The following is a 21057-nucleotide window of genomic DNA, read 5'->3' on the forward strand; positions in this document are numbered from 1 at the left end:
CCTGATAGTGAGGCGTGACAAGGTGTAAGGCACTTCTTCCCTCCGCTAGCCTGCACGTCACCCTCGGGCAAGGTGTAGCGCCTGCTTGGCTCCCCACCCCCACTGATATCAGGGTTACGTGAGCCATGGGAACAGGTGGTGCATTCAAAGAGTCAAAAAGTTCAAAGCACATTTATTGTCAAAGAATATGTAAATTATACACCTTGAAATTTTTCTGCTTACAGGAAGCCACAAAGCAAGAAATCACTGGGGGGAGGGAGGGAGAGAGAGAGAGAGAGAGAGAGAGAGAGAGGGAGGGAGGAGGGAGGGAGGGAGAGGAGGAGGGAGGGAGGGAGAGGAGGAGGGAGAGGGAGAGAGAGAGAGAGAGAGAGGAGGGAGGGAGGGAGGGAGAGAGAGAGAGAGAGAGGAGGGAGGGAGGGGGAGGGAGAGAGAGAGAGGAGAGAGAGAGAGGAGGGAGGGAGGGAGGAGGAGGGAGAGAGAGAGAGAGAGGAGGTAGGGAGGGAGGAGGAAGGAGAGAGAGAGAGGGAGAGAGAGAGAGAGAGAGAGAGAGAGAGAAAATAAGAATAAATACTCATTATGCAAACATAGTTTTAGAATCATAGAGTACTAAACACAGAAACAGGCCCTGATGTCCATCTCATCTGTCTGTGTCAAACTATTTACAGTATCTAACTATTCCCATTGACCTGCACCTGGACCGTAGCTGTCTGTGCCCTTATCTGTGTACTTATCCAAATTTCTCTTAAATGTTAAAATTTAACCCACAGCCACCACATTTCAGCTTTCACCCTTAACCCATGACCTCTAGTTCCAGTCTCACCCGACCTCAGTGGAAAAAGCCTGTCTGCATCTACCCTATCTATACCCCTCATAATTTTGTACACCTCTATCAAATCTCCACTCAATCTTCCACACACTATGGAATAAAGTCCTAACCTATTCAACCTTTCACTATACCTCCTCAAGTCCTGGTAACATCCTTATAAATGTTCTCCGAACTCTTTCAATCTTACTGGTAACTTTCCTGTAGGTAGGTGACCAGAACTGGACACCATACTATAAATTAGGACGAACCAACCTCTTACACAATTTCAACATAACATCCCACTTGTGCTCAATCCTTTTGATTTATGAAGGCCAATATGCTGAAAGCTCTCCTTACGACCCTATCTACCTGTGACACTAGACAATGTAACTAGCTCTAGCTCTGAACTACATACCGCACTTTGCATGAGGAATGACAGGAGGGAGCAAGCTAGACAAGACAATTCCCCATCTTTTCTCATTAAGAGATATCCATTTACCTTTATACACTTGTTCTCAAAGTTCCAGCAAATTTATGGGATATTGACCACAAGATGGAGACAACGTTACAGTGATGTAACACTGAGGCTTTATAAGGCATTGGCCAGACCATATTCGATGTATTGTGAGCTGTTTTTGGCCCCTTATCTATGAAAGGATGTGCTGACACTGGAGGGGTACCAGAGGAGGTTCGCGAGAATGATCCTGGCAATGAAAGGGTTAACACAGGTTAGAGTGTTTGATGGCCCTGTACTGGCGGGAGGTTAGAAGAATGAAGGCGTTCCCATTGAAACCTACCGAACATTGCAAGGCCTAGATAGAGTGAATGTAGAGAGGATGTTTCCTATAGCGGCAGAGTCTAGGACCGAAGGGTACGGCCTCAGGACACAAGTTTGTCCGTGTCCAGAAATCAGCAGGAATTTCTTTTGCTAGTAGGTGGTGAACCTGTGGACTTCCTTGCCATGGATGGCAATTGGGACCAAGTCACTGAGTATATTTAAATCGGTAGTTGGTATGTTCTTGATTAGAAAGAGCATCAAAGGTTATGGGGGGGGGAAGGAGAGAGACAGGAGAATGGGGCTGAGAGGGACACTAAGTCAGCCATGATGAAATGTCGGAGACTGGATGGGCCAAATTGCCTAATCCTACTCCTTTGTCTTATGGAGTGGCCAGGGACTGTTAACTCCACTGTGCTTTGCCTCCTGCATGTCACAGGTCAGGAAGCTTCTTTGAAAAGAATTCACTGTTTATTTACATCAACCTCTGACCTTGCCCTGAGAGCACAGCGGTTGGGCTCACCGTGTTTCAAACATCTGGATTTAGCATGGGAGTTGAATTGTTTCGATGGCCTGCCTTCATTAATTACTTAATGAGGAGAGACATTTTTAATTTTAATTATTTTTGTTTCCTAAAGATTATAAGCAACAATCTGGTTTGTAATGTGTTTGTATCATGAAATAGTCTTTTGTGGTTTTTATCATTACTGTGGCATCAGTGATCCTGATTGCCTTTGACACTTACAGAAAATGGATGATCTGAATTTTAGAAATACAGTCAGTGGCCACTTTGTTCCATACACGAGTGGTACGCGGTGCGGTCTTCTGCTGCGGTAGCCCATCACTTCAAGGTTCAATGTGTTGTGCATTCAGAGATGCTCTTCTGCACACCACTGTGGTAACGTGTGGTTATTTGAGTTACTGTCACTCTTCTGTCAGCTTGAATCAGTCTGTCCGTTCTCCTCTGACCTATCTCATTTGTCTGTAGAACTGCTGCCCGCTGGATGCTTTTTGCTTTTTGCACCATTCTCTGTAAACTCTAGAGACTGTTGTGCATGAAAATCCCAGGAGTTCAGCAGTTTCTGAGATACCCAAACCACCCCATCTAGTCCCAAAAATTATTCCACAATCAAAGTGGCTGACTTCACAACTCATCCACATTCTGATGTTTGGTCTGAACAACATCTGAACCTCTTGAACAGGTCTGCATGCTTTTATGCAACGATTTGCTGCCACATGCTTGGCTGGTTAGATACCTGCATTAATGAGCAGATGTACGGGTGTAACTAATAAAGTGGCCATTGAGTGTATTGTGAAACTGTTATGTGTTTAACAAATCCTGGTCAGAGATTTCTTCCGGTATGTAGATTCTCTTTTTTAACAAGTTACCTTTAATTCCTGGTCTCACTTTGTGTTTCTGGCTGAATTTATTTTGCAATTATTATGAATTTCACATAAAACACTCTTCACATCACAATGTCCATATGGTTGTAAATATTCTTGTAGCTCAGGCAGTAAAACCAGGACTCCAGCAGAGGTTATGTTAACATAGAGGTCAGGGGATAAAAGCTGAGCAAACCAAAATCCTCCCATAAAAATGTAAAAACATGTCAAATTATTCACTAAGGTAGTAAATTTAGAAATGCAGAGTATTTTACAACTGAGCAGAGAAAGAAAAGCATAGGTGCTCACCTGGCCAGAGCCATAGCATTGGATGCTGTCTCTAACTTCATTCTCCATTACTTCTCCCCTCTTCCGGAGGTCGTTCCTGAACTTTTTGTAGAGTTCTGGATCATCCTAAAAAATGGCAACTGGAAATGCACACAATATTCCAAGAGTGGTCTCACCAACTATAATGTGACATCCCAATTCTTGTACTCAATGTCCCAACTGATGTAGGCAAGCACCCTGCATCGGCACTTTCAGTGAATTATGTACTTGAACTTCTATCTGGCAGGCAGGAAGGCTCTACGATGGGTAGTCAAATCTGCCCAACGCATCACTGGCATCAGCCTACCTGCCATCAAGGACATGCATACAGAAAGATGCCGGAAAAGGGCCAGTAACATCATGTAGGATTGAACACACCCTGCTCATGGACTGTTTGTCCCACTCTCATCAGGGAGGAGGCTACGTAGCATCCACACCAGGACCACCAGACTCAAAAACAGTTACTTTCCCCAAGCGGTGAGGCTGATCAACACCTCCATCAACCAACTCGACCACTAAGTTATTAATTCCTGTCAGTCTCCTTACAGACAGCTTAGCCTCATCTTATGGACATACAGTCAATCTACGTATATAAGCTATCATGTATTTATATTTATTGTTTGTTTTTATTATTCTTATTGTATTCTTTATCTTTTGTGCTGCATCGGATCAGGAGTAGCAATTATATTGTTCTCCTTTACACTTGTGTACTGGAAACAATATTGAACATTCTTGAATCTTGTACGATGCTGCCCAGACCTGTGTCATTCACTGTGTACGTTCTGCTTGTTTACCTTTCCAAGTGACATCACTCAGTTAAATTCCATCTGCCACTCCCTGGCCCACCTTCCCGGTTGATCCATATCCTCTTGTATCCTTAGACAACCTTCTTCACTGTCCACCGCACTGGTGTTTGCAAACTTACTTATCATTCGGCATTTTACAATCTAATCTAAATCAATAGCATACAGTTTATGGTAAAGAGCAGGGAACCCTGCTCGCATTCCTGCCATGCACCGCTGGTCACAGGTCCAATCCCCAACATAAGAAAAGCAACCCTCCAAACCCACCCTCTCACCAATACCTTTTACCAAACCAAAGTGGCCTTGTATGTAGACAGGGCAGTGAAGAAGGCATTTAGCAGGCTGTTCTTCATCAGCCAGAGCATCAGGTTTTGGAGTAGGGGCATTATGGAGTGATATAAGTTGCTGCTGAGGCTGCTCTTGGAGTGTTGTGTACTGTTTCATTCACCCTGTTATAGGACAGAGATTGTCAAACTGGAGAGATTTACAAGAAGGATAAATCTGCTGAGGGTCTCGGCCCGAAACGTTGACTGCACTCTTTTCCTAGACACTGTCTGGCCTGCTGAGTTCCTCCAGCATTTTCTGTGTGTTGCTCGGATTTCCAGCATCTGCAGGTTTTCTCTTGTTTGCAAGGACGCTGCCTGGACTCGAGGATCTAAGTTCCAGGCCTAGGTCTTTACTCCCTGGAGTGCAGGAGAATGATGGATAACTTCATTGGCGTATAAAATCATGAGGGGCATGGATAAGGTGGATAAGGTGGGACGGTCACAGTCTTTCCTCAGGGTGGGGGAGTCCGAAACTAGAGAGCACAGGTACATGAGAAGTAAGAGGGCTGTGAAGGAGTGGCCTGTATACTGCAAAGGACCTTGGTCTTCTCAGGAAGTAGAGGTGACTCTGACCCTTCTAGCACACAGCCTCTGTGTTGGTGCTCCACTCCAGTCTGTCATCCAGGTGCACCCCCAGGTACTTGTAGGTCCTCACCACATCCACGTCCTCACCATCAATAGTAACAGGGGAGCAGTGCAGGCTGAAGTCCAACACCATCTCCTTTGTCTTACTGATTTTGAACTGCAGATGATTCAGCTTGCACCATTTGACAAGTCTGTATATATCCTCCATTAACTCAAGGGCCAATACTTACCAGGAATAAACATTGGCTTCACCAGTGGCACTCAGATCCTGGAAAAGTGAATAACTAAAAGCAAGCTGAAGAGCTGGTGACAGAAATACAAGAGAGCATCACAGTGGTTTATGAAAGAGGTTGCTAACTTGCTTCAGGCTGCTTTATGTTCCAGTGTTACACACTTATTCTCCAAGTAATTTATTTCAGCAGAATTTTCTTACTTCTTGATGAATAACATTTGCTTCAGCAACTCAGCAAAATAAACCAGCCATTGCTGGGCAGGTCGTCATAGAGACATAGGACACTACAGCTCTGAAACAGGCCCTTTGGCCTATTTACTCCATGATGAACTATTTATATGACTAGTCCCATTGGCCTGCACCCTTCCACAGCCTTCCATACCCCACCCCCCCATCCATGTACTTATCCAAATTTCTCTTAAATATTGAAATCAAACTCACTTCCACCACTTGCACTGGCAGCCCGTTCTGCTCTCTCATCACCCTTTGAATGAAGAAGTTCCCCCTCATGTTCCCCTTTCACCTTTCACCCTTCACCCATGAGCTTTAGTTGTAGTCTCACTCAACCCTCAGTGGAAAAGTCTGCTTCTATTTACCCTATCTATACCCCGGATGGATCTATGATGGTGCTTCACAGCGACTCCTTCAAGATCATCTGCAGAAACAGCTTAATTTCTATCTTTGATGTCTCTCTTTTCCCTTTCGGGGTGGATAGGTTTCTGTCGGAGACCCTGACCCGGAGTTACGCTTAGACTTCAGTTCTTTGCAGTGGTGGAACTCACTACTGGGGGCTCACGACCAGCTGCTTTTCCAAATCTCAAGGATGTGGCCCAGAAGACGATGTGCCTACGGGGTCCTGAGGTTTCGCAGGCCTGTAGGTGAGCTGACTCGATGTCACCAACTGAAGCATCATGGGAGAAAGTGGAACTTCGGAAACAACGGATTGGCTATCGGGGGCTCTGAACTCGGCGAATCGCGCTCTCTTTCATTGGTGGTGGAGAGTTTGCTGCCGATTCTCGAGTTGGAGAACTCAGAAAAAAAAAGCAACGTGCCGGACTTTATCATCGCAAATCAGCAAGTTGTTTTGTTTATCTCTGCCCTCTTGTTGAGTGACACCTCTCTGTCTCTTCATTTGTGAGAGACCAAGCCTGTGGTATATCGAACTGTCGGGTGACGGATTAGTTTTTGTTGTACTGCAGATCATGGTCTTTCTTGGGGGCTTTGCTGTTGCTTGCTTGGTGGGTGGAGGGTGCTGATGCCTTTTGCTGAAGTAAGTGGGGAGGGGAGGGACATTGCTTTGTTGCTGCTTGTGCGTGCAATTGGGTGAGTGGGGGGTGGCTTTGGGGTTCTAACATTGCTACTGTCACTCATTCTTTGGGACACTCTACTGTTTTTGTGGATGTCTGCAAAGAACAAGAATTTCAGGATATATTTGTATACATTTCTCTGATATTAAATGGAACTATTGAAACTTTACCCCTCATAACCTTTACACTTCTAACAAATCTCCCCTCATTCTCTTAAGACTGAAGGAATAAAGTCCTAACCTCTTTAACCTTTCGCTTTAACTCAGGTCCTCAAGTCCTGGCAAAATCCCTGTAAATTTTATCTGCACTCAATTCTTGTAGGTAGGTGAACAGAATTGCACTCAATACTCCAAGTTAGGCCTCACCAACGTCTTATAAAACTTCAGTGTAACATCCCATCTCCTATACTCAGTATGTTGATTTATGAAGGCCAATGTGCCAAAAGCTTTTTTACGACCCTATCTACGTGTGACGTCACTTTCCAGGAATTACAAATATGTATTCCCTGATCCCTCTGGGAATACAGATCTAATCACACATAATCTGACTGTTTTTTTAATTATACACCCTCATGCAAATATCTCCATACATCTACTGAACTTGGCCTTTCACCTCCGGGATCATGTTCTGTTCTATACCCTACTGAAAGATTATACTGAAGATATTGAGTCAAGTGCATTGAATACAGTCTCCAGTGGGTCGGCATTCCAGCCGAGAAGCAGGATCTTAATTCAGTAATAATTTTCACGTCCTCAGCCTGGTAGAAGTGCTGTGCAGGGAGGGGACTGGGAGGTGAGGGCAACTTTTCAGAAGTTGAAATCTGAATTAAATTGATAGGGTGGAGTAGAAGGGGGTTTTGATGTCAAACTGCACAAAATTTAATGTAAGGAAGTGAGAAAATGAAATATTTTGATGGTAAAGAAATTAAGCTTCACTAGCCGTAAGGTGAAATTTCTGTTTTAATGAAAAATGGGAGGATGCCTGATTTTTCCATAATTAATCACATGCTAATGAAAATGTGGTAACATATTGCTTTGAAGCATACAGTTTTTGTTAGCAGGTCATTAATTTCCCCACAATACACTAACTACTAGAAGCCATATAGGATTATTGTTGGTTCAATTGGCTTTTATTTCTCACTTGCCTTTGAGGAAGCACCGCATAACCCTGCCAGTGCCTTTCCCAGAGTCTGGGACTTAATACGCAAACTCAGATAGCAGCATCTGCCAACTAACGTCTTGCAGGATGATATGCGGAACAACAGGTAGCACCTTGACAGATGCTACATTGCCTCAGGGAATAAGGACCCTGGGCTCATGTGCCACAAATAAGAAACTGAAAATAATGTTTTAAATGTTTGTATTGGTTTATAAGTGGCTGTTCTTCGTAGTTAACTCAGCAAGTATAACCCTACCTTGTAACGAAGAATAAATCAAACAGCAGGCAGCTGGAGAACAAGTCTAGACACCCATCTGCTCCTCCGTAGCCAGGTATTTTGAAGAGAAAAGTAGTTTCTGGCCGAAAACTCTTCATCAGAGATTTGGGCAAGACAACTATTCACCTATGGCTGACCCTAATTCAATCAATGAAAAACTACACACAAACAAGGAGAGATGAACAACCAATGTACAAAAGAAGACAAACTGTGTAAATACAAAAAGAAAAATAATAATAATAATAAATAAAATGAGGAAGTTGAGGGGAGATCGGAGAGAGGTTTATAAGATTGTGACTTCGTTGACAGACAATACCTTCTTCCCAGGTTGAACTGTCTAATATCAGAGAGTATGCATTTAATTTGAGAGGGGCTCATTTCAAAGGAGATGTGAGTTGCAAGTTTTTTTTTGCACAGAAAGTGATGGGTGCCTGGAATGCACTGCCTGAGGTGGTGGTGGAGGCGGAAATGTTAGACTTTTAAGAGATGTTTAGATAGGCCCATGAATGTGAGGAAAATGGTAGGCAGAAGAGTTTAGTTGGCCACTTGATTGCTAATTTAACTGGTTCAGCACAACGTTGTGGGCCGAAGGGCCTGTTCCTGTACTGTACTGTTCTACGTTCTGAATAATACTGAGAACATGAGTTAGGGAGTCCTTGAAAGTGAGTCCATTGTTGTGGAATCAGTTCAGTGTTGAGGTGAGGAAGTTACCCGTGCTGGTTCGGGAGCCTGATGGTTGAAGGGTAAGAAGTCAAATATCTTACTATGCAGAGAAGGGAGATGCATGGAATGAAGAGCTGAGATGTCTGTGATAGTGTGGAATTCAAGAGAGAGATTGAATGATATGAGGTCTTGATGTCAGGCCACTTGGCCCACTACCTCTGAAGTGAGGAGAGAAGGCGAGAGTGGAAGTGCAGGAAATAGACCGGTTTCTATTCATCTCTCCTGAAGATGGGCCAGGGAAAGGCCATTCAGCCCCTCAGATTAGTTCTCCTCTTCATGGAAAATCTGTATCTTCAAGTTCAAGTTTATTGTCATCATATTGTCATATACAGCACTGTGCGAAAGTCTTAGGTGCACACACACACACACACACACACACACACACACACATATATATATATATATATATATATATAAAACTCAGGTGCCCAAAACTCTTACACAGTGCTGTGTTCATCAATGTGGAGAGCGAGTTTGTAAACCTGGAGGGAGTAAAGGACATTGGGAATGGCGAGGGTGGAGCACTGCGAGAGGGTGTGGGGCAGGTAGCAGAGAAGGAGTGCCGGGACAGATGCAGACACACCCAGCCCTGAGTCACCAGGCAAGGTCATTTGATTGAAACAATTGGTTTATTGATCATTACAGAATGTCTCTCTGGTGCTTCCTGCTCCCTCCCTTCTCTCTTTCCCTTTTCCCAACCATAACTCCCCTCTCCCTGCCCTCTTCCCACTCTCAGTCCACTATAGGGACCCCTATCAGAATCAGGTTTATCATCACTCACATATGTCATGAAATTTGTTTTGTTTTTGCAGCAGCAGTACAGTGCAATACATAAAATAACTACAGTTCTATACAAATGTCTTAGGCACCCTGGCTATATGCTGTGTATGTGCCCAAGACTTTTGGACAGTACTGTACATACAAACAAATGAAACAAAGTTCTTCTGGAGGGACCTTACCCACCCACAATACATATATCACACACAACACATAAAACAGAAGATTACCACAAATAAGTTAATAAAATGTAATTCAAAATGCATGCAGTGCAAATCACATGGTCTCCGTTGAGGCTGTGGTTCAGACGGCTGTTTTTAAGGGTCTTAGGGATGGTTTTGGGGACAGAAAGGAGAGTTAGGAGTCAGGTTTGGATATTGGGACAGGGATGTCGAGGGTTAGAGCTCAGGCCAGAGTCTCAGCCTCCACTCTGTGGCCTGCCTTCAAAGTCGGAAATGACATGGATGAAAGGCAACTGTGGACAGTTGTCAGGCCAGCAAATGCTATGGCCTAAGACCAGTGAGGATGAAGGCCTGTGCCTCTGCCACTGCACGGGTCAGCAAGTCCCACCAGGTAGGCAGGTCCAAAGAGGCACAAAGGAAGGGCTGGTGACCCTCTAGGTATGTGAGATGGCTAGTCTGGATTCTGGGGTCTGAAGATTGGAGTCCTGTCATCAGCGAGTCCTGGGATTAATAACAAAACTCAAAATCCAAAGTTCAACAAAGTTCTGGAAGTTGAGGCCCAATGTCTGTGAGTCCATTGGAGCTTGGAGGTGGCCTGTCCTGGGTTGGAGTGGGTGGGTGGGTGTATGGCAGGGAGGAATAGGACTTATTTCACTGTTGTTGTTGCATTGTTGTTGTTCTACTGAACATTATGGGCATCCTATATTTGCGGACTGCCCCCAGCACATGCTTAAGTTGTGTTGGTTCTTAATACCAACAAAATATTTTACTTCATGTGATAAATAAATGAATCTGAACCTGAATTTGAATCTTTTACATTTTTTCAACTGACCACACCAATTACCTTTGGATTGTGATGTGTTCCTGCCAATAACCTTGTATAGCCCTCCAATTACCCATATTCCCTTGTCAGAGACACACATGGGAATCAGGCCCCATATAACTCAGGAGAGAAGCTGAGCAGAGCTCTCCTGCTCTGATTCGTTCTTGGTTTTGTCATCTATTAAAAGGACTATTTCAAAATGAAGGCCAGACATTCACCTAGAGATTGGAGAACTTCAGTTGAGGCGGCAGGTCTAGGCTTGTGCCTCCATTTCTTATGGGTCCCTGCTCATGTTGGGGTTGAAGGAAATGAGGTGGCAGACCTTCTAGCCAAGGATGTAAATGTGGTGGTGCGTTTGCGTAAGCGGAAGCGGATGGTCCGTTAATGCCCCTCCTCCTCTTCTTACCCCATCCCTTATTTATTATTTATTTATTATTTTTTCCTTTTTTTCCTCTCTCTTTTTTCTCTCTGTCCCTCTCACAATAACTCCTTGCCTGCTCTCCATCTTCCTCTGATGCTCCCCTCCCCCTTTCTTTCTCCCTAGGCCTCCCGTTGTATGATCCTCTCCCTTCTCCAGCCTTGTATCTCTTTTGCCCATCAACTTTCCAGCTCTTAGCTTCATCCCTCACCCTCCAATCATTTCGGATCTCCCCCTTCCCCCTCCCACTCCCACTTTCAAATCTCTTACTAACTCTTCCTTCAGTTAGTCCTGACGAAGGGTCTTGGCCCAAAACGTCGACTGTACCTCTTCCTAGAGATGCTGCCTGGCCTGCTGCGTTCACCATTATTTTGTGTGTGTTGCTTGAATTTCCAGCATCTGCAGATTTCCTCGTGTTTGCTTTCATTACAGTGGTTGCCGGGTTCTACTGTGAGCCACGATCCTTTGTTTGGACAATTTGAATGCCGGTCCAGGTAAAGTGGAAATAAAGGGTGTCAGGTTTGGAAGCCAGAGCCAATTTTGCTCACTTTCCGCGATGGACACTCCTTTCCAAGACTATGAAGATTGCCCCGGCTGCTGGGCTCTGTGCCCGCGAATGTGATGAACTGATACCGAGGCTTTGGGCCTACTGTGGACTGCTCCGAGGTTCCAGGGATCTGAGGGCTCAGTTTGGTTTGAAATGTTGTTGCTCGCTTCACTTGTTTGTAAGATTTCTGTTTATTTTCCCCTTTGTCTTGCTCATCAGGTGTTGGTCTTTTATATTTTAATTAATTGGGTTCTCTCAGGTTTCTTGTTTTATGCCTACCTGAAGGGAAACAAATCTCAAGGTTGTATAACCTATATGTTCTTTGATAGTAAATGTACCATGAAACTTGAAACTTGTAACTTGTTAAGATATCACTGCCATTACAATGTATGCTGTATAAGGGTGTATTTAACTTTTTGAAAAGTATTGGACTTTTTGATATTATTTGAGTTTTTCTTGAGGAGGGATTTTTCTTGGAGTTTAGAAAAATAGAGGGCTATGGGTAACTCTAGGTTGTTTCATGTAAGTACATGTTCAGCACAGCATTGTGGGCCAAAGGGCCTGTATTGTTCTGTAGGTTTTCTATGTTTCTATGTTTCTAAAGGAGGTGTACTTCCTGTCTCTTTACTCCACACTCCAGCCCAGTAGGTGGCAATACAAGACCATAAGACATTGGGGCAGAATTAGGCCATTTGGCCCATTGAGTCTGCTCTGCCATTTAATCATGGTCGATCTTTTCTCCCCTGCTCAGACCCACTCCCCAGCCTTCTCCCCGTAACCTTTAAGGCCATGGACAATCAAGAACCTATCAATCTTCGCCTTACATATGCCCAATGACCTGGACTCCACAGCTGCCTGTGGTGACAAATTCCACGAATTCACCACCCTCTGGCTAAAGAAATTTCTCTGCATTTCTGTTTTAAATGGACACCCCTCTATCCTGAGACTGTACCCTCTTGTCCTAGAACCCCCCCACCATGGGAAACATCCTTTCCGTATCTACTCTGTACATCTCCTTTCAAAAATTTGAAAGGGTTTCAATGAGATTCCCCCCCCACCTCATTTTTCTAAATTCCAGGAAGTACAGGCCCAGAGCCATCAAACGTTCCTCATATGATAACCCTTTCATTCCCAGAATCATCCTTATGAATCTCCTCTGAACCCTCTCCAAGTGAGGCTTCACCAGTGCCTTATAAAGCTTCAGCATCACATCCTTGCTCTTGTATTCTAGACCTCTTGAAATGAATGCTAACATGGCATTTGCCTTCCTCATCACTGACTCAACCTGCAAGTTAACCTTTAGGATGTTTTGCACAAGGACTCTCAAGTCCCTTTGCATCTCAGATTTTTGGATTTTCTCCCTATTTAGAAAATAGTCTGCACATTTATTTCTTCTACCAAAGAGCATGACCATGGATTTTCCAACACTCTATTTCATTTGGCACTGTCTTGCCCATTCTCTTAATCTGTCTAAGTCTTTCTGCAGCCTTCCTGTTTACTCAACACTTCCTGCTCCTCCACCAATATCTTCATAACATCTGCAAACTTGGCAACAAAGCCATCTATTCTATCATCTAAATTATTGATATACAGAATAAAAAGAAGTGGTCCCAACACCGACTCCTGCAGAACACCACTAGTCACTGATAGCCAACCAGAAAAGGATCCTTTTATTCTCACTCACTGCCTCCTACTAATCAGCCAATGCTTTAACCATACTAGTAACTTTCCTGTAATATCATAGGCCCTTAACTTGGTAAGCAGCCTCATGTGTGGCACCTTGTCAAAGGCCTTCTGAAAATCCAAATATACAACATCCACTGCATCCCCTTTACCTATCCTACTTGTAATCTTCTCAAAGAATTCCAACAGGCTCATCAGACAAGATTTTCCCTTAAGGAAACTGTGCTGACTTTGTCCTATCTTGTCCTCTATCACCAAGTACTTCATAACATTATCCTTAACAATTGACTCCAACATCTTCCCAACCATTGAGGTCAGGCTAACTGGTCTATAATTTCCTTTCTGCTGCCTCCCTCCTTTCTTAAAGAGTGGAGTGACATTTGCAAATTTCCAGTACTCTGGAACCATGCCAGAGTCCAATGATTCTTGAAAGATCATTACTAATGCCTCCACATTCTCTATCGCTAACTCTTTCAGAAGCCTAGGATGCAGTTCATCTGGTCTGGATGACTTACGTACCTTTAAGTCTTTCAGCATTTTGAGCACCTTTTCCCTTGTACTAGTAACTGCACTCACTTCTCTTCCCTAACACACTACAAAACCTGGCACACTACTAGCGTCTTCCACAGTGAAGGCTGATGCAACATATTCATTTAGTTCATCTGCCATCTCCTTATCTCTGTTATTACTTCTCTGGCGTCATTTTCTAGTAGTCCTATATTCACTCTCATCTCTCTTTATTTACAACTTGAAAAAGGTTTTTCTATCCACCTTGATATAGTTTGCTAGCTTGCTTTCATATTTCATCTTTTCCCTCCGAATAATTTATTTAGTTGAGTTCTGTAGGTTAGTGAAAGCTTTCCAATCCTGCATCTTCCTTCTAAATTTTGTTTTGTTGTATGCCCTCTCTTTTGCTTTTACATTAGATTTGACTTCTCTTGTCAGCCACGATTGTACTATTTTGCCATTTGAGTATTCCTTTGTTTATGGAATACATCTTTCGTGCACCTTCCTCATTTTTGCCAGAAACTCAAGACATTGCTGCTCAACTGTCATTCCTCCCAACATTTCCTTCCAATTTACCCTAGCCAACTACTCTCTCATACCAACAAACACATTAAAGTTGCTGGCGAGCGCAGCAGGCCAGGCAGCATCTCTAGGCAGAGGTATATACAACGTTTCGGGCTGAGACCCTTCGTCCAGCTACTGTTGGGACGCCTGTATATAACTACCATCAGGGAGCTTTTACCCTTGCAGTTCCTTAACTCAGTTCACAAGGATTAAACATCTTCCGATCCTATGTCACATCTTTCTAATGATTTGATGCCATTCTTTATGCTATCCCTTCTGCCTACCTCCCTACCCCTCCGATACAATGTGTAACCTTGGGCATACAGCTCCCAACTACAGCCATCCTTCAGCCACGATTCAACAATGGCCATAGCATCGTAATTGACAATTGGTAAAAGTGCAACAAGATTATCCACCTTATTTCTTATACTCTGTGCATTGAACTACAACACTTTGAGTAGTGTATTTGCTACCCTTTTTGATTCTGTCTCCCTTATGCACTGATACTCTCTCTGCTGGCTGCAATTTTGTTCTATCATCTGCCTGCCCTTCCTGACAGTCTGACTACTTGCCATCTTGGCTTTTTTAACCATCCGTCCTTTCATGAGTCCCTTCACTCCAGTTCCCAGCCCCCTGCCAAATTAGTTTAAACCCTCCCCAGCAGCTCTAACAAACCTGCCCGTGAGAATATTGGCCCCCCCCCTCAGGTTCAGGTACAACCCGTCCCTTTTGTACAGGTCATACCCCCTCAAAAGAGATCCCAACGACCCAAGAGCCTAAAGCCCTGCCCCCTGCACCAGCTTCTCAGCCACACATTTATCTGCTAACTCATCCTGTTTCTACCCTCACTGGCTCGCGGCACAGGTGGCAATCCAGAAATTACTACCCTGGAGGGCCTGTTTCTCAGCTTTCTAGTTAGCTCTCCAAATTCTAACTTCTTGCATTAGTCTGCCAACCGCCATTAAACATTAGGAGAAGGTGGAGGAGCAGTGCTCCATAAGGAGTGTAACCTCATCCCATTTGTCGGTGTTAAAAGTCCCGGGAGGAATGTTTGGGTGCCTTGAAACACTTCATTCCGCTGATGGTGTGAGTTATGGTTTGGGTAGCCAGCCAGTGAATGATTTCTATCTTTGTCCCCTCTTTGGGTTTGACCAGTGCCCACCCAATGTGCTGTTAATCTGTTTGTCTGTGAACAGCCACACAAATTCACATGGCCTCTGTGCTAGCGGAGTGCGGGTATTCTCTGGTGTAAACTGCTGGTGCCTGGCCGCCTTCAGATCAGGAGGGTCTCTGTGCGTCTGCAGTGGGTGGTCCTATGTTTGTAATGGCATTTGTCATCTTGTGGTTTGTTTGTACAACTTTCTAGAGGTTTCAGTTTGACTTCAGATTTATTTTATCTTTGAATGTTATTACTTAAGGAAATTCCCTGCCCTTGGGCTAATGGCTAATTGCCTGGCTCATTAAGATAAGCATTAGATATTTTAGTACAGCTATTTTCGCAACATCAAGTACCCTTGCCTTGTTTCTTATTTTAATTTATTTTGCCATTTCTTGCTTATTTTAAAATAGAAGGTATTATTTCTATTTGATTGCATTATATTTGAAAAAGCGTCTCACAACCATGATTAACAACTTGCTTTGAGTTCAGCTGCAGGGCAACTTCGGTGATGCTGTTCCCAAAGTTATTTCCCTCTCCATTCAGATATCTCCAGCATTTAAAGCAGCTTCCCTACTAATGCTGAGGCTTTATAAGGCATTAGTCAGACTGCACTTGGAGTACTGTAAGCAGTTTTGGCCCCCTTTTCTAAGAAAAGATGTGTTGGCATTGGAGAGGATCAAAAGGAAGTTCACGAGAATGACCCCGGGAATGATAGGGTTAATATATGAGGAGTGTTTGATGGCTCTGGGCCTGTACTCGCTGGAGTTTAGAAGAATGAAAGGGGATCTTATTGAAACCTATCGAATATTTAAAGGCATAGATAGAGTGGATGCGGAAAGGATGCTTCCTATGGTGAGGGATCATGGTCTCGGACCAGAAGGCACAGTCTCGGAACAGAGTGACGCTCCTTTAGAACGGATATGAGAAGGAATTTCTTCAGCCAGCGCGTGGTGAATCTGTGGAAGTCATTGCCACACACAGTTGTGGAGGCCAACTCATTGGGTATATTTAAAGTGGAAGTTGATATGTTCTTGATTAGTAAGGGTGTCAAAGGTATGTGAAGAAAGCAGGAAAATGGAGTTGAGAGGATCAGCCATAATGGAATGGTGGAGCAGATTCAATGGGCCAAATGGCCTAATTCTGCTCCTATGTCTTATGGTTTTATGGTCTAATCATCCATTAGCTATGATCAAAGGATATCATTTATCACTCTTCGGTGAAATTCATTATACAACTGTTCTCTTGAAACTACAGCCTGGATTTCACTGCCTTTTACGTAATGATACCAAATAGTGATATTGTCACTCTTCCCTCCAGAGATTAGAAGATCAGATCTTGGCATTGATCAACCTTTAAGAGAACTTTTATATTTTAAGGTGTTTTTGCAGAGTTTTCACAGATGAGTGTCATTACCATCACACCGTCAAAATACTGAATTTAATTTAAAATGAAACGAAAAACAAAAACTTCAAAGTCAATTTTGCAAATAAAAACCATGCCCTTTAACAAATTTGTTTTAACTCCTTTTTAAGTACGTTCAGAACATATTTTGAAACATTTTTTTTAAGCATGTCAATATTTTCCTTGGCTAAACAATGAAACACTTGTTTACTAATTAGACTATTGGAATTTTAACCCTTTTTGACAGAATGCTGATTTTGGCATCAAAGCACTTGACTCCACCAAATGAGTTCAGACCAAGATTACTAAACAAAACTTTATTTCCCATCAAAATATGCACTGTGATGGTAATGGTAAAATACATTTGACATTGACAATCAATGTTTCTAGTTTAACATTAACTCTGACAAAACATCTGTTCAACTAGGAGAAGCAGCACTTACAATTAAAAACACAGCCCTACAGTCTGCACTTTTTATCAAAATTCCATAAGACATCACAGTTTTTAAGGCAGGCAGTTAGAGAACTTTCTTAAAAACATCCACGTGAAATATGAACATAGGCAGCCCAGCTAAACTAAGCATTGTTTCTTGTTAAAAAGAAACAGCAATGTTTACAAAATAGCTGCCTAACCCTCCCCAACTCTGGAATAAGCAGCAATTCAAATTTCAAACAGATTATAGACATAATTATATTTCAACTTCAACTGTCCATAAGAGGGAACACATTTTTAACGTTTACTCAACCCACTACACACTTTTTAAATCATTAAGACTTATGAAACATTCACAGAAATCTCAACAGCTCTGAAAAAAGCAACACTTGAAACTTAAAGCACTTTCTTGTAGTCTCCATTAGTGCATACTGTAGGTGAAGCCTCAGGAAGATGGGGGTCATGCTGTTCTTGTTGCTGGCCTGTTGAAGATTCTGGCAGGATATTCTATGCTATAAAATTTTGTACTGCCTGTCTTTTCTTATCAGTAGCCCCTTTGTTTCTTTGATTAACTCTACACTGTCATTTCTTCAGTCTCTATTTGCACTTTGGTAATTGTGGATGATTTTACGTTTTCCAGTCTCCCTTACTTTTTTGTATCTCTCTCTTTATCTTTCAAGATACTGCTGATATTTCACTGAGCCCTCTTTAATTGTGTTTTTTATTTTTTTAATCTGCTAATGATTTTGAGGCCATCTTGACAACTTCCCCACCAGCAGCGTGATGGTAAAGGCGTGATGCTAATGGCATTTCTCACTTTTTAAAAAAAAGTTGGCTTAGTCTCATATTTGCTAACTCAACTGGATAGCTAGCTTGTAAATGCAATTTAAATATACAGAAATAAAGTGAAATTTATTTTTCTCTCAGGACATTTAAATATTAACTCGTTTGGTAATGACACGAAATAAACATACTCTCAGATCAGGAGGTATAAATCTTTAAATTACTCACACTTCTGGACATCAAAATGTCAGTCTTCTGCCATGACAGCCACATGCTCCCGTCACTTCTCATTCTAATGGCAATCACACAGGTAGTTGTTTGAAAAAATTTGATTGGTTTCTAAAATGTATTGAGTGTTGGTAATGACAGAAGTGTTGGGGACGGGAGTTCTTTGTCATAAAAAATGTTTAAGTTGTATAAGAAGTAACCCACATGAATTTGACATGGGTTTTAAAAGCTTTTGTGAGAAAATACAAACTAAAAGTGTCATGAATTTAATACTTACTATTACTTTATTAGAAAACAAAATTACAGAATCTGGGTAGGGAGACAAACCTAAAATAGTGAAATTCTGACACATTCAAGTTTTTAACTCACTTGAAAATTAAGGAAGTATTATTTATGAAGCAGACTGACAAAAGTTTAGAGTTAATATTACCTAACTTTTAAAACTAGAGTACTTGATTTTGCTAAAAGAAAACATTTTTTTTCTTGAAAACCTATCCCTGGGACAGAAGAGTTATCCTAATTAAAGAATCAGCCACAGGCTTACAGGAAGGTGACAGTAACTCAAATAACCCGCGTCACAACAGTGGTGTGCAGAAGAGAATCTCTGAACGCACAACACGTCGAACCTTGAAGTAGATGGGTTACAGAAGCAGGAGACCATGAATATATACTCAGTGGCCACTTTATTAAGTGCCTTCTGTACATATTAAAGTTGCCACTGAGTGTATGTTCAGAGTATATGACCAATCTTCAGTACTTGGATACAGTATCTTATTTTAGCAGCCCCCTAAAAAATACACTTCAGATTTCTAATTAACGTTTTTGTTGTGGAGGTAACGATTAAATTTATTTGTCACATGAACATCAAGGCATGCAGTGAAATGCATCATTTATGATGATGGCCAACATATTCCAAGGATGTATTGATGGCAGTATATGTGTCCCCATGCTTCTGGTGCCAACATAGCAAGCCCATATCCCTCCTTCCCATTTAAACTCTACAAAGAGAGGGTGTCTCAGTGACACTTCCTCCTCAGTGAGTCTTCCTCATCCACGTCAGATCTCTCTCGCTCTGCCTCTCTCTGTAATGTTGGATAGTAGTGAGACCGGGGGGCATAACACATGGCAGTTTTTAAGAGATACATCACAGTAACAGGCCCATCTGGCTGTACGAGCCCGCGCTGCCCACTTACACCCATGTGACCAATTAGCCTACTAACCCGCAAGTTTTTTGGAATGCAGAAGGAAACCGGAGCACCCGGAGAAAGCACACACAGTCACGGGGATAATGTAAACTCCTTACAGAGAGCAGTGGGAATTGAACCCAGATCTTCCAGTCTTTGCTGCTGTAAATTGTTATGCTAATTGCTGTACTACCGTACCACCCTGATTAGTGGGCATATTCATTTCAAAAACAGCTTAAAATGCATAAACAGGTGCATTTTTAGAAATCTGTACTCCAGTGTTCTTGGTCAAAGCTCTATATTCTATGCTCTGTGCTCCATGCTCTATGCTTTATGCTCTATGGTCTGTGCTCTGTGGTCTATGATCTATGCTCTATGGTCCATATCCATGGTCTGTGTTGTATGGTCTGTAGTCTATGCTCTGTGCTCTATGGTGTATGCTCTACGGTCTACGGACTATGTTCGATGTTCTAGGTACTTAAAAAGCTAAATGCTATTTTGAAAGTCAAAATAGGCAGATAATTAATTAAAAATAAAATTTTTCATTGGGTAACCTCTAGGAATGGATAAGAAGCAGAATGAAGGGTGGAAAATAATGCCTTTCTTGAGAAAATTTATGTTGTGGGAAGGGAGAGAGACCCTTGGCATCTGCAAAGAGTTAATGTTGGCACAGGGCTAGAGTGAGGGGAAAGCACGGGTGGTGGGTCAAATTGCATGCCACCTGGCTGACTGCCATCAGACTAGCACGCTTTGAAAAGGAGAATAAAACTACACCTGTGTGAATCTCTGCAACATCTAGTGACCCGGTGATCTCTGTCTCTGATGTCAGAACGTGTTTCAAGATAGTGAACCCTCACAAGGCGTACTTGATGGAGCTCTGAAAACCTCTACCAACTGGCTGGTGGGAGTGTTCAAGGAACAACTTCAATTTCTCACCGCTGCGGTCGGAGTTTCCTACCTGCTTGACGAGGCAACGATCATACCAGTGGCCAGAAGAGAAGGGTGAGCTGCCTCAGTGACAATTGCAGAATGGCACACACATCTGCTGTGATGAAGTGGTTTGAAAGTTGGACTTAGCTACAATTAACTCCCACCTAAGTAAGTATTTGGACCCGCTGCAATTTGCAGGTGCGATATCGCTGGCTCTCCACATGGACAATAGCAAAACCTACATTAGGCTGCTGTTTATTAACTACAGCTTAGCGTTCAATGCAATCATACCTTCAGTTCTAATCAGCGAGCTCCAAAACCTTGGTCCCTGTACCTCCCTTGGCAAATGGATCCTTGGCTTCCTCACCTGAAGACCACAGTCTGTGAGGATGGGAAATAACATCTCTTCCTCACTGATATTCAACACTGGAGCAGCTCAAGGATGCATGCTTATTGCAGTGCTGTGCTCTCTTTACGCCCGTGATTGTGTAGCTAGGCACAGCTCAAACAACATTTACAAATTTGCTGATGATGTAACAACTGTTGGTAGAATTTCACATGGTGACGAGGGGCAAGGTAGATCAAAGATTCAAAGTACACTTATTATCAAAGTGCATGTGCAGTATACAACCCTGAAATTCGTCTGCTCACAGGAAGCCATGAAACAAAGAAAATCATGCAACCCATTCAAAGAAAACACCCAACGCGCAATAAAAAGAATAGATCATGCAAATTGC

The 21057-nt window shown here is 42.8% G+C and overlaps 1 long non-coding RNA gene across 1 annotated transcript in view; it reads right to left on the reverse strand.

Moving 5' to 3' along the window:
- LOC134359685 (uncharacterized) overlaps positions 1-20762 on the reverse strand; it is a 36311-nt gene extending 15549 nt beyond the window's left edge. The window contains exons 1-3 of the long non-coding RNA XR_010021170.1: positions 20612-20762; positions 18207-18270; positions 3273-3377 (exon numbers count right to left, since the gene is read on the reverse strand). This is a non-coding gene — a long non-coding RNA (uncharacterized LOC134359685). The remainder of the gene's footprint in view (positions 1-3272; positions 3378-18206; positions 18271-20611) is intronic.
- Positions 20763-21057: the final 295 nt, after the last annotated feature.

This window comes from Mobula hypostoma, chromosome 2 (genome assembly GCF_963921235.1).
Source record: "Mobula hypostoma chromosome 2, sMobHyp1.1, whole genome shotgun sequence".
Classification (NCBI taxonomy): domain Eukaryota; kingdom Metazoa; phylum Chordata; class Chondrichthyes; order Myliobatiformes; family Myliobatidae; genus Mobula; species Mobula hypostoma.